General features: G+C 50.1%; 1 protein-coding gene across 3 annotated transcripts in view; it reads right to left on the bottom strand.

Annotated features, from left to right (window-relative positions):
• Positions 1–9,940, bottom strand: part of elk3 (ETS transcription factor ELK3) — a 51,777-nt gene extending 41,837 nt beyond the window's left edge. Inside the window, exons 1-2 of one of the 3 annotated variants that reach the window (XM_063072250.1) lie at positions 9,661–9,940; positions 3,562–3,734 (exon numbers count right to left, since the gene is read on the bottom strand). The gene's annotated coding sequence lies outside the window, so the exon portion shown is untranslated. The remainder of the gene's footprint in view (positions 1–3,561; positions 3,735–9,660) is intronic. The other 2 variants (XM_063072248.1, XM_063072249.1) reach the window with 2 other exon arrangements.
• Between the last annotated feature and the right edge of the window lie 2,876 nt (positions 9,941–12,816).

Below are 12,816 nucleotides of genomic sequence, written 5' to 3'. Positions count from 1 at the left end.
CACTGGATGCTCAACACTCAAACTTCAGATTACCACTAGGGTTGAGATGTAGAGATAGGACCTAGAAAATTACAGCACAGGTTCTTTAACCCACAACCCTTTAACTTACTCTGAGATCAATCTAACACTTCCCTCCTACGTAGCCCTCCATTTTCTATCATCCATATGCCTATTTAAGAATTTCTTAAATGTCTCTAATGCATTATCTGCCTCTACCACCCCTGGCACCACATTGCACACACCAAGCACTCTGTGTAAAATAACTTACCTCTGACAACCCCCTACCTCAATTCACCTTAAAATTATGCCCCCTCATATTAGCCATTTCACCCTGGGACTCATACTTGGAGCAGTAATAGATGTTGCTGTACTAATGTAAGGATTAACACTAAACAGCCTTTTCCAAAACTCCAGTTCACAAACACAGGGAAAACTGGCAGATATAGTGTACATTACAAAAATACTAGATTGACCAGTTTCTACAGGATCAGACGAGACAGCTGGAACATCAGAAAGACCGAGATGATCAATCCTGAGTGGTCGTCAGAACTGCACCCACCACCAATCACCGAAACTGCGGAACGATGAATTCCTTTAGCAAAGACAGCCCATGGCTGTGGAGAGGGGCGTCTCAGACTGGTGGCAGGAACTGTGTATTCTTGGAAGACAGACTGCACAAGATTGGATGGAGACTGCCAGCTGTACACGAACCGTTGCTCAACAAGTAGTAATCTTCCCACTGAGTCATTGTGGGTTGAAGGCCCATTCCAAAGGCTTGAGCACAACAGTTGAGAGTGTTGGAGATGCCAGCCCTGTGATGAGACACTAAACTGAGGCTTCATTTTCTGTTTCTCAGAGCACTAACATCTAGGCTCAACTTTACTTATTAACCAATATCTCTAGAGCAGATTACCCACGATGATCACAGCACTAGTATAGGGTCACACTGTGTGCACATCAGCTGAGCCATTACAGTGTCGGTTTAGGGTGTAGAATTGTTAATTTTCATGTTTAATTTCCCTAAGCTTACAGGTTTCCCCCACCATCCGAAGGTAGAGTGTTCCTATGAAACGGTTTGTAAGCCGAAATGTCGTAAAGCAAAGAAGCAATTACCATTTATGTATATGGGAAAATTTTGTGAGCGTTTGCAGACCCAAAAATAACCTACCAAATCACGCCAAATAACGCATAAAACCTAAAATAACAGTAACATATAGTAAAAGCAGGAATGATATGATAAATACATAGCCTATATAAAGTAGAAATACTTCTCTACAACCATTGCCTGCACTGTTCTCCGTAGCGAAAATCTCACGCAAGCGCCATCGGCAGAAACTCTCACGCAAGCGCTGTTGGCAAAAACACGGCGCAAGCGCTCTCCAGTAATCTTTAAACTATGAAGCTGCCAAATCATACCAAATAACACGTAAAAATACACAGCCGATATAAAGTAGAAATAATGTATATACAGTGTAGTATCACTTACGGGAATCGTGAAGATAGCTTGCCGAGCACACTGATGATGGTGTGTTAGGCTGAGTCGGAGGTTGGGTGGTACAGTGGCCCCCACCCTCTGGGCCACCAACCAATACATTGCCGCGAAGCACGCAGGGGTCCAGCAGTAGCCAGGACGCCCCCAGCACATCTTTAAGAAAAAAGCCGAAATAAACATGCTAATTAATTACGTGTGGGGCAGCACCTAATTAATTAGCATGTTTATTTCGGCTTTTTTCTTAAAGATGTGCTGTGTGCCTCCCGGCTACTGCTGCATTCTCTTCAAATCGGTACAGTATCTGTCCGTGGCCTGGGTGTTGGGGTGGTGGGACACTGGGATGTCATCTCATCGTCGATCAGGGCAGGCAGCTCATCTTCTCCTATGACTGCCCACCTCGATGTCGAAGGTCGAGGTTCGTCGTCTGCTGTGGCTGATGTGGAAGGCTTGCTTGACTGCTGAGCCTCGTGCATTTTTCTATCATACAGTTCTTTGTAAGCACTCAAACCATACTGCAAATATCCCCTAAACCTACGTACCCTTTCAAAATTAAAGTCGTACTTTATCATTACTCATTCGGTTTCGATTGTTATCCTTTCCTCTTCCAATTGCATCAGCTCTTCAGCTATCAGTTCTTGGTCATGGGATGCCAAAACCTCTTCAACGTCATCTTCGTCAGCTTCCACAAGCCAAACTCATTTTGTCCTTGCTTCGCTCACCACGATCGAAACGCTTAATTATGTCTAGTTTTACGCTAAGTGTAACACCCTTACGAGCTCTTTCAGGCTTTTCCGACACCATAGAACTCATCTTGCAAACGACTGCTCGTGTTAAAGCAATGCTGGCGAGAATGCCGTTCCGAATCCGGGGAGAGAGGCTGCTTGGGGTACGTGCTGCTTTTTTTCACGCGCTGAATTTTTTTCGTAACAGTGAAAACACCTTCTGAAAGCAAAAACAGGGTACTAATGTAGGTCTTTCGTAACAGTGAGGTTTCGTAAAGCGAACGTTCGAAAAGCTGGGGACACCTGTACTTATAATTTCACATAATCACCTATATACATGTAACTGTTTAGTGAATTTCCAATAATTACCCTACAGTTGCTTGTACTTTGAGTTTTTTTTCCTTAGTTTTCCATAGCCAGTGTCACACCACTTGAATCTGACCATCTTCCTCGTGTCTGACTATTTGATAGGATCTATTTTATACATTAATTATCAGTGGAATTTTTCTTAACTCTAGTCTGAGCATGAGAAAACAACTACTTTTTCCTTTGTCTTTCTGTTCTTTGTTCTTTTCACACTCAATAAAATTGCTAGCAGTAAGTTTTATGCCTCATCCTTCACTTCCAAAAGAACCTTTGGATCACAAAAACATCAGACCCAACAACAGTGACAACTAACTGGTAGAGTACGGTAGCTTTGTGTAAGGAACAGTTTAACACCACCAGGATAAGCAGTCCAGCCAGGCTCCAGGGTCATACTAGGTGCTAAAGAAATGCAGGCTCTTCTTCAGCCAGAAGGCACAGGTCTTGGAATTCTCCATCCAAGGAAACTGTGGAAGCCCAGTCACTGGGTTTATTCAAGGGAGTGATGGATGAGTTTTTCGATATTAAGGGATATGGGACTAGGGTAGGAAGATGATGGCAAGATCAAAGATTGGCCAGGATCATTTGGATGGCAGGGCAAATATGAGGGATGAAATGACAACTCTTGCTTTTATTCAGCATCATAGAAACAGGCACTTCAGCCCTTCTAGTCCATGCTGAACTATATGTTATTCTGTCTACTCGAACTAACCCGCCCCTGAACCATAACCCTACATAACCACTCCCATCCATGTACTTATCCAAACAAACCCACTCCCACCACTTCCTCTGGCAGCTCATTCCACACTCTCACCACCCTCTGTGAAGTTGTTCCCCCTCATATTCCCCTTATATATTTCATCTTTCACCCTTAACCTATGGCCTCTAGTTCCAGTCTCACACAACCTCAGTGGGAGAAGGTTGCTTGCATTTACTGTATCTGTGCCCCTCATAATTTCTTTGTGTTTTGGTCCTTTGACCTACCTCGGATGCTGCGGAAGTCCCTCAGTCTTGTAGTTTATGCTTCAGCCTTGCTGGCTTCTAGAACTACGAACCAAAGAGTGACATCAGGCTGGATTTGGACTTTTGTGGAACAGCAGTAAAATGGGAAAATGCCAGTCAACTCCTCGTGCTAAGCCTCTCTTGATTTTCCATTTCTGATTACAACATCAAGAAAACAAAACTTACAATCACCCAAGGACGAGTCTCTAAATCATTGTATAAAAATCGTTGTAAGAGGAAATCGACAAGAAATCACTTCCTCCAGAAATCTTGCAGGCAATTAGTGGGATATATACCCAAAAGATATTTTGGCCTCCAGCAGACATATTACTATTTCCAAGAGCGTATCCCAGTTGGAATCTTGCTCACTTTTTCTCCTTCTTTGCTGAGGGTAAATTGATCAGTTTTAAGTACATAACAAAGTGACATCTGTCAGCTCCCAGGACAGATACTTTCTATAAACCATTAAGCATGGAGTCATAGAGAGACAGAAACAGGCCCTTCAGCCCTCTGATTCCCACCCACCATCAGACACCCATTCCTATCAAGATCCTACCACTCACCTTCATTCCAGAGGGAATTTACAGTGGCCAATTGGTATAGCAATCTTCACACCTTTGGGATACGGGTTATCTGGAGCAGCCAGAAGAAAACCATACAGCAATAGGCAGGACATGCAAACTCCACACAGACAATACCCAAGGTCAAGATTGAAAAGCCTAGAATGGAGAGAATGGTTCTAATGGTGGGAGAGTCTAGAGCCAGTGGGCACAGCCTCAGAATACAAGTACAGAGATGTTCCTGGAACAGACATGAGAAGGAAATTCTTTAGCCAGAGAGTGGTGAATCTGTGGAATTCATTGCCACAGATGACCGTGGAGGACAAGACATTGGGTATATTTGAAGAGGACTAGTAAGGGTGTTAAAAGTTATAGGAAGGAGGAGAATGGAGTTAAGGGGAGTAATAAATCAGTCATGATGAAATGGTGGAGCAGACTTGATGGGTCTAATGTCTTATGCTCTGTGGCACTGAGGCAGCAGCTCTGCTAACTGAGCCACTGAGCCACCCAGTTCCACCACTGTGTTGAATTGGAGTTAAAGAGAAAGTGTTGGTTTGTGGGGGCTTGGTCTGTTGACAGAAGCCACTTGTTATCTGAGTAGGTGTAGGGATTACAGAGAGATTGTCTCGGCTGGAGCTCCGGGGTATTCTGTATCCTGGAGATCAGTCACCATTAATCTTTTCACAGAGTGAAGAGCTCCTATAACAATGCTCCAAGCGTGGTCTAACCAGGGTCATGTTCAGCTCTGGTGGCCTCATTATAGGAAGGATGTGGAAGCTTTAGAGAGACTGCAGAGGAGATTTACCAGGATGCTGTCTGGAACAGAGAGCATGTCTTATCAGGATAGGCTGAGTGAGCTAGGGCTTTTCTCTTTGCAGTGACAGAGGAAGAGAAGTGATTTGATAGAGGTGTACAAGATGATAGGAGAGGACAGCCAGAGACTTTTTCCCAAAGCAGAAATGGGTGATACCTGGGGGCATGATTTCAAAGTGATTGGAGGAATACACAAGGAAGATGTCAGAGATAAGTTTTTTTTAATTACATAGAGAATGGTGGATGTGTGGAACGTGCTGCCTGGGATGGAGGTAGAGGCAGGTAGATTAAGAGCATTTAAGAAACTCTCAGATAGGCAAATAAGTGATAGAAAAATGGAGGGCTATGTGGGGGGGGGGGGAGGAGGGCTAGACTAATCTTAGAGCAGGTTATAAGCACACCGTGGGCTGAAGGCCCTGTACTGTGCTGTTATGTTCTATGACATTCAAACAGTACAGCTGCATGAATGTACCAAGGTCGCTCCTGGTCACAAGGGTTGAGTATGAATCAGGCCTTGCAGGCCACACAGCAATATATTCAGATCAGCAGTACAGTGTGACCAGTACCTCTACAACAAAAACTTAATGCCCACAACATGCAAAGCATGTTCAGGTACTTCACAGGCATATTATTAGACTCAAATTGCCTCCATTAAAAGGCATATAGCATTTTTTTTAACCAAACTCACAGAACATTTATTGAAGGTATTGTAAATTCTGCTACTAAATTTTCTATTTTATGTGTATTTTTCAGTGGGGCTCTGTTATTTCCTAGTTAATGTTTGCAGTGAAGAACCTGGATGAGATGCAACGTATAAAGTTTAACCAAGCAGGCGAGAAGTAGTGGTGCCTCTGGTAGTGGTGACCGGACAACTGTCTAGTCGGTGGTATGAGCATTTGCTCGATTTTCCAATGCCCTGCTGAGGCACGTTTTAGATACCTTACCTGAGCAAAACAGATCTGTGAATCTTTTGTGAGTCATACAGTATGCAAACAGTCCCTTCAGCCACTGAGTGTACTCAAATCAGCAACTTACACTCACTCTATACCCATTCTATTTTACTCTCCCACATTCCCATCATCAATTTCATCCATGTCATACCAGTCATCTACACACCAGGGACAACGTACAGCAGCAAGCTAACATCTTGGGGTGTCTGGGAGGAAACTGACGCACCGGGGGGGGGGGGACTCACACGGTCACGGGGAGAATGTACAAACTCCACTCAGACAGCATTCTAGTGATCAAATCAGGATACTAGAGCCTCAAGGCAGCAACTCCAGTAGCTATGACGCTGAATCATGTGTGACTGAATTGTACGCTATCTAGTGACACCGTGTCATGTGTGACTGAACTACTAATTGTCTAGTAGGTACCCGTGTATAATCATAGGGATAGCCTTAAGAGGTTGGAGCACGTAGCAGATAATAAAAACAAGAGACCATGCTAGGAAGATGCAACAGGTACACACAACAAGCCACAAATAGTCAGAATTTTCTCAAAGACCCCATTCTCCAGTCCCACATCTCCTGCTTTTATACCATGAAGACTCACAGTCAGTTAATGAATCATTTTTATTACAATACTGTATACTAAACCGCCACCTGATGGGAAGAACCAGTAGCAGATTGTGCAAACAGAGCAAGAAAATGGTGTTAGAAAGATATGGCTAGGATTGGGAGAGGGAGGGAAGGGAAGCTTAGCATAGACAGTGGGTGGGTACCTCCAGCAGTAATTTTGTTACACCGGTCAAGCTGCCCTCATGTTCCACATGAGAAATCAAGATCAACTCCTTCCTCAGTGGGACTCCAGACCATCACTGGCAGGAGGGTGTAATTATAGTCTGACAAGTTTACATAGGCAATTTCCATTATAAACAGGTACTTGAATTTATAATGGAAAAGACTGACAGGAAATCTATCCAACACTAGATTCATAATAAATTCTGGATAAACATTAAAATATACGATTGCCAACGGCTGTATATTTACAAAACATAACCAAATACATCTGGACTAAAATATTCAGATATAATAAAGTAACCAGCCAATTAATGTCCTGCCATCTTACTATTCGTGACTTACAAAACTAAAACGAAATGATTTTCTACAGCAGAAAAGATCAGTGTAACCCAGAATGTTTATGAATTATTGATTTCTTTGCATGTTTTGCCACTCACAGGATTTAGGTAGCAGCTTCCTGAAGGCACTTCCTGCAGATTGCAAGCTGCTCAGTAGCTCAGTAAACTGTGAAACTGTCTAATTGTGGACTTCCTTTCATTATAACTTCACAGCACTGCTGAGGCGGGCTGCAGAAAGGGCAGAAATAACGTGCAATCTAAACATTACAAGCTCACACTCTTCACTGATCTCACTAACAAACCTCTCCAGTTATTTCTGGCTTGATTCAGTTAGAAGCCTACTGAAAATAGTATTGCAGTAGATATTTGAAGAAAACTATTAGGACACGGTGTTATAGGATGTTGTTCTAAGGCTCAGCTCTACAGCCCAGCACTGTCAATTGCTCACTTACACAGAAAGATCCAACCACTCATCCTGCCTGAACTCAAATCATTTTTATGATGTTTACTCACTTATGCTGCCACAATACACGTCTCTCAATAGCATCACCACTCAGACACTTGATGGCTGCTAATGCAAATGAGACACATTTCACTGTATGTTTTGATGTACATGTGTAAAATAAACTTGAATCTTGAGTACCAACACAAACACAAGAAAATCTGCAGATGATGGAAATCCAAGCAACATGCACAAAATGGTGAGTTCCTGCTGTGTTTTGTGTGTGTTGCTTGAACCTTGAGTATACAATCAGTGGTCTCACTGGTGCTTCTGAGATCATCTTGTACACTCCAGCCGTCAGCTGGTGGAGCAGATTCACCCAGGACCACAGCTCAAAGAGAAGGCATCCTCACAGACCAATGCCAGTAGCCGAGAAGGCCAGCAATGACCGATACAGCAACGGCCTACATCCACCACTTCATTGTGCGACATGACATAAATAGTTCTTCTGCACCACCGAGTTGTTCCCGGCATCACTTTCACGTCTGTTAGTATCACCAGAAACACAGCTCACAACCTCCCCATGGAAACAGCAGAAAGAGCTGAACAGTTGGGAAGCACTGTGCTGGGGGTCAACGACAACCAGATGATCGAGAGGGCAGCTCCTTACAGGTGCTGGTGTGGTCACCAAGGGACATGCAGCAAAGACAGGTAAGCAACCGCCACCAGAGAGAATGTAGAACAGGGCTGGAAAGGCCAGGGGTGTTCTCCACACACCAGCCTGGTTTGTGGCCATCAGCATTTTATAAATATTAAACAGAGACATAAGTAGACCAGCATTGGTTATTTTCTTAGACACACACACGCAGTTTCTCTGCAATGGTACAGAACAGTAGTGTTGCAGAACGGAAAGACTTTAATGAGATTTAGGTGCTGTGTGTGCAGGCATTGCTAAATCATGACTAAATCCGCTCTCTGCTACAGAGACTGGAAAATTCAGGGAACGCCACTCACATCCTGCATTGAGCATCATGTTACACATAGACTACAAACTTCAGTTAAACTCCCCCCAAACACAGCCCCAGGGCTCTGGGTAGCAGACACAAGCCAGCCAACAAGGAGTTAACCTCACAGCCCCTTGCAACTTGGAGACCAAGAGATTCTTTGTTTCCACTGGTGACTCATTCCCAGTATGTAGCTTGCTGCCAGTTTCAAACCGGAAGCTCAAGGCAATTAAGTTCTTGCTGTTTCTAGACAGGCAAAGGAACAGTACGGAAAGTGGCTCCCCCCCCCCCCACCTCCGCCTTCCAACCATTGCACTGCCCCCACTCCCCACTCACCCATCCCCAGCCATTCCATAGACAACCTTAACCACCTCATCCCAAGCACCTACCTGCCACTCCCCCAGAATGTTCAAGTCTGTTCATCCCCAGTCATCACCGTAACACTGCCTGCCACTACCACCCCAATCTGTTCCCACTGAAATCACAGACCAGCATGCCAATCACACACACTGCCCCAACAGACCCTCCTCAATGCACCCCCATCTCAACATGCCCTCACTGTACTGCGGTCCCAGACTTGCAAACCCTCCTGCCCACATTCAACATTCCCACCTATCACCCAGTGTCACTTCCCACCTGCCACCCCTACTCACAGTAGCCCACCAACACCATCTGTTGATGCACTTACCCGAATCACATTCTCCCAACACTCCCCCCTCACATTCACCTCAGTACTATACACAACTCACACCCCCTGCTCTTCACTTCCATACACATCAGACCCATACTAGCACTCAATCTTGAATCCACCTCTCCTCCCATCACACACACACACACACACACACACACACACACACACACACACACACACACACACACACACACACACACACACACACACACACACACACACACACCCTTCCCCGGACCGGGTCCCCCATCCCACCCGGCTCCACATGACATAACCCGGAGGCCCCAAACCCCACCGGACCTGTTGCCGATGACCTCAGCGGGACATTAACCACCCTTCCCCCTCCACTTCAACCCATCACCCCCTCACCACAGCACGGGAGAGGGGGAGAGGCCGACACTTTACCGGGACACAAACCAACCCCCCCAATCGCCAGGCCAGCCGATCTCCGGCGCGGCGCGGCCCGGCCGGCCGGGACCTTACTTACTCACCTACCGGACGGCCGGCCGGCGGGCTTCGCTGCCCTGCCCTCGGCTCGGCTCGGCTCGGCTCGGCTCGGCTCAGCGAGGTGCGGTGCCTCCCCTTCCCATGCTGGAGTGGTGCTGCTGCCGTAACCAGATCCTCCCAAGCAGGAAGCTGGATCAGGCAGACAAGAGCTCCGGATCACTTCCTTTCCGCATTATTCCCCAGGCGCTCGGCAGTCTGTGTAAACAAGTCTCTCCTCTCCCGGCCCGGCCTGGCCTGGTCCGCCCCCGGAACCACCAGCTCCCCACACCAGGCACCGCCTACCGCTTACAGCCTCCCCTCCACCATTACCCCGTCTCCCTCCCACCTCATTATCCGCCCAACATCCCTCCCCTCAACTTCCCCTAAACTCCAGTTTCCCTCTCAACCAGTCTCTGCTCTCTACAACTTCCACTCTGCCGACAATACTAAGCCTTAATAATCGTAGCATACTTCCCACTGCCACCCCCACAACCTCTCTCTCACTTCCCCACTCCCCTTCTTTTCCTCCCTACCCCTCCCCATCCCTCCCTACACCACCCTCCTCCCTACCCCTCCCATCCCTCCCTACACCACCCTCCTCCCTACCCCTCCCATCCCTCCCTACACCACCCTCCTCCCCTCCCCTCCCCTCCCTACACCACCCTCCTCCCCTCCCCCCTCCCCCCTCCCCTCCCCTCCCCCCTCCCCCCCCCCCCCTCCCCCTCCCCCTCCCCCCTCCCCCTCCCCCTCCCCCTCCCCCTCCCCCTTCCCCTTCTTCCCCTCCCTCCCCCTCCCCCTCCTCCCCCTCCCCCTCCCCCTCCCCCCTCCCTCCCCCTCCCCCTCCCCCTCCCCCTCCCCCTCCCCCTTCTTCCCCTCCCTCCCCCTCCCTCCCCCTCCCCCTCCCCCCCCCCCCCCCCCCCCCCCCCCCCCCCCCTTCCCCCCCCTCCCCCCTTCCCCTCCCCCTCCCCCTCCCCCCTCCCCCTCCCCCTCCCCCTCCCCCTCCCCTCCCCCTCCCCCTCCCCCTCCCCCTCCCCCTTCCTCCCCTCCCCCTCCCCCCCTCCCCCTCCCCCTTCCTCCCCTCCCCCTCCCCCCCTCCCCCTCCCCCTTCCTCCCCTCCCCCTCCCAATTCCTCCCCTCCCCCTTCCTCCCCCCTTCCTCCCCCCTTCCTCCCCCTCTTCCTCCCCCTCTTCCTCCCCCTTCCTCCCCCCCTCCTCCCCCTCTTCCTCCCCCCCTCCTCCCCCTCTTCCTCCCCCTTCCTCCCCCCCTCTTCCTCCCCCTTCCTCCCCCCCTCTTCCTCCCCCTTCCTCCCCTCCCCCTTCCTCCCCTCCCCCTTCCTCCCCTCCCCCTTCCTCCCCCTTCCTCCCCCTTCCTCCCCTCCCCCTTCCTCCCCCTTCCTCCCCTCCCCCTTCCTCCCCCTTCCTCCCCCTTCCCCCCTTCCTCCCCCTTCCCTCCCCCTTCCTCCCCTTCCCCCCTCCCCCCTTCCCCCCTCCCCCCTCCCCCTCCCCCCTTCCCCCCTTCCTCCCCCCTTCCTCCCCCCTTCCCCCCCCTTCCTCCCCCTTCCCCCCTTCCTCCCCCTTCCCTCCCCTTCCTCCCCTTCCCCCCTCCCCCCTCCCCCTCCCCCCTCCCCCTCCCCCCTCCCCCTCCCCCCTTCCCCCTCCCCCCTTCCCCCTCCCCCCTTCCCCCTCCCCCCTTCCCCCCTTCCCCCTCCCCCTCCTCCTCCCCCTCCCCCTCCTCCCTCTCCCCCTTCCCCCCTCCCTCTCCCCCTTCCCCCCTCCCTCTCCCCCTTCCTCCCCCTCCCCCCTCCTCCCCCTCCCCCCTCTCCCTCCCCCTCCCCCCTCTCCCTCCCCCTCCTACCCCCCCTCCCCCTTCTCCCCTCTCCCTCCCCCTCCTACCCCCCCTCCCCCTTCTCCCCCTCCCCCTCCCCCTTCTCCCCCTCCCCCTCCCCCTTCTCCCCCTCCCCTCCCCCTTCTCCCCCTCCCCTCTTCCCTCCCCCCTCCACCCCTCCCCTACCAGCCACTCCTCCCTCCCCACTCCCACTTCCCTCCCTCCCTCTTCCACCACTCTCTCACCCCCTCCCTCCTCACTAACCGTCTCACCTCTCCCACAGCTTCCCCCTCCCTCTCTCTCACCCCTCCCTCCCCCACTGCTCCCCCCACTTCCCTCTCACCCTTCTCTCACCCCTCCCCTCACTGCTCCCCCTCTCTCACACCCCGCTCCCCCACCTATCCCACTGCTTCCCCTCCCCCTTTCTCACCCCCTCCCACCCCTTCACCCTCCCCATTCTCACCTCTCTTTCCTTCCCCTACCCCTTCACCCTCACCTCCCCCACCCACTCCCTCACCAGCGCCCTGGCAGATGAGACCTACACCATGGGGAACAATGGAGGTTGGTAGCCATGAAGCACTTTGAAGGGTGACGTACCCATGGCAGAGGAGGTGTGTGGATTGTGAGACAGATTCTTCCTCCATAGAAACATAGAAACATAGAAAATAGGTGCAGGAGTAGGCCATTCGGCCCTTCGAGCCTGCACCGCCATTTATTATGATCATGGCTGATCATCCAACTCAGAACCCAGCCTTCCCTCCATACCCCCTGACCCCTGTAGCCACAAGGGCCATATCTAACTTCCTTTTAAACATAGCTAATGAACTGGCCTCAACAGTTTGCTGTGGCAGAGAATTCCACAGATTCACCACTCTCTGTGTGAAGAAGTTTTTCCTAACCTCGGTCCTAAAAGGCTTCCCCTCTATCCTCAAACTGTGACCCCTCGTTCTAGACCTCCCCAACATCGGGAACAATCTTCCTGCATCTAGCCTGTCCAATCCCTTTAGGATCTTATACGTTTCAATCAGATCCCCCCTCAATCTTCTAAATTCCAACGAGTACAAGCCCAGTTCATCCAGTCTTTCTTCATATGAAAGACCTGCCATCCCAGGAATCAATCTGGTGAACCTTCTTTGTACTCCCTCTATGGCAAAGATGTCTTTCCTCAGATTAGGGGACCAAAACTGCACACAATACTCCAGGTGTGGTCTCACCAAGGCCTTGTACAACTGCAGTAGTACCTCCCTGCTCCTGTACTCGAATCCTCTCGCTATAAATGCCAGCATACCGTTCGCCTTTTTCACCGCCTGCTGTACCTGCATGCCCACTTTCAATGA

The sequence above is a fragment of the Mobula hypostoma genome, chromosome 20 (genome assembly GCF_963921235.1).
Source record: "Mobula hypostoma chromosome 20, sMobHyp1.1, whole genome shotgun sequence".
NCBI lineage: Eukaryota > Metazoa > Chordata > Chondrichthyes > Myliobatiformes > Myliobatidae > Mobula > Mobula hypostoma.
Note: the sequence above shows the minus strand (reverse complement) of the source record. Positions and strands in the feature narration are given on the sequence as shown.